Genomic DNA, 1,674 nt, shown 5'->3' with positions numbered 1-1,674 from the left:
GCTGTAGTTGTCAAGAACAACAGAATAAGGAGGATGAGGAATGTCAAAAATTAACAATCCTTTATTTTGTTCCACGATTTAAACACCGAATTCTTTCACATTTCAAAGAAAATTCCAATCCAATCCCAACACCACATTCTACTGTGCAGATCATAAGACGGAAGGTTTTTCCTTACAAACTATCAAATCCTTACTCTTAAAGCAGACATACAGCAATACATATGTGACGATTTTCATGAACTAAGATTCTGAAGTGAATTCAGCCAACCAAAAGGGGAAGCATTTGAAAAATACTGCCCCCCCCCAACAAAACGTTAAATTCTAAGTCACTCATATGAAACAGGAACACAAAGAACACTGTGGTCCCTCCAGCTCCACTCTCGCCCTCCCCGACCTCTTCCAACACAGAGGGGGACTCAGCCTCAGACTTGACTCAGGATAGAAGTTGGTGGACATGACACTGGGACTTGCACTGGCCGTGGAAGTAGCATCATCTGTGGTGTCAAGTACAGCCTGGGCTCTGTCTTCCACATCTTTCAAAGCATCCACGTACCAGGATGGAAAGGAATTAGCAATGGTACTGTCGAGCTTGCCTAAAAACTCTAGGATTTTCCTCTTTCTGATTTCTGAATGGGCTCTTAGACTTCACAATAATTCATAATGTGGAGGAGAGTTCTTAGGCACCTCCCGGTGCTCCAGGTACTTTCTCTGCACCCAATCTATAGTGAGGAGCTCCCTGGGCTTCCCATAAATGAAGGCCTCCCTCCAAGCATGCACCCCTATCGAATTCAGCACTTCCCAAATGACCTCCTCAGTTTCACAGCTGCCCTTGATGTAGACCATACTCAGAATACAAATTAGGAGGTGGTTCTTGGACATTCCCTGGCCGTCACTCAGCCTCCTCTGGTCGCTGAGTTCTACTGTGTTTTCAAAGACATAGGAGTGGTTGTTGGGGTCCATCTCAGTCAGGGCAATGCCAATCATTAGTTCTATGAACTCATGAGCTTTCCCGAAGATCATGGGAAAGCAGTCCTTATACTTCTTGATGACAGTCGTCAGCATCTCAGCCTTTGTGACAGGCTCCTTTGGTTGATGTTTGAGGAGAAGCAACTGCACCAACTCAGCCACCTTTTCATCCAGTGCACATGTGAGCAAGGATTCGCTGTCTGACGAGGCATGCCATGTAGGTGTATCCTCCACTGTTTGCCTGCTGGACTCCTCATCCAATGGGCCTCACAAAGGGGAGAAAGAGCAGGAGCTCAGAGGTCTCTGGGGAGCATCATGAAGAGGAATCCTGGGAGCACTCTGGGGAAGAATTGGAAACCCAGCAGCAGGCATGTCCTCATCCTCTGGAGCATCCAGAACCAGAATAGAGGATGAGGAGGAGGAAGAGCAGGAAGAGCAGGAGGGGAATAAAAAGTGGCAAGAGGAAGAGGAAATGGAGGAGGCTTCCTCCTCCTCATCTGTGGAATCCTGTGCATCTACCAAGTCCTGTATCAGAACTGGGTTCTGGAAGTCTTGCTCAAAGTTGAGGTGGGGAAGGCTTGGGAAGAGAGATGTGATGGCTGTTTTTCAGAAGTAGCATCCTTACAGCCGGGATGGGGAGGATGGGATCCCAGAGGCCTGAGGGAGGGAGGGACAGCGTGAGTGGCCTCAGCTGAGAAACTCACCCAT

The 1,674-nt window shown here is 48.0% G+C and overlaps 1 pseudogene; it reads right to left on the bottom strand.

The window, feature by feature from the left end:
* Positions 1-568: 568 nt before the first annotated feature.
* On the bottom strand, positions 569-1,674 carry LOC117078417 (annotated as a pseudogene).

Source organism: Trachypithecus francoisi, unplaced genomic scaffold, assembly GCF_009764315.1.
Source record: "Trachypithecus francoisi isolate TF-2019V2 unplaced genomic scaffold, Tfra_2.0 Lachesis_group6, whole genome shotgun sequence".
Taxonomy (NCBI): domain Eukaryota; kingdom Metazoa; phylum Chordata; class Mammalia; order Primates; family Cercopithecidae; genus Trachypithecus; species Trachypithecus francoisi.
This window is presented reverse-complemented; position numbering and strand designations above follow the sequence as displayed.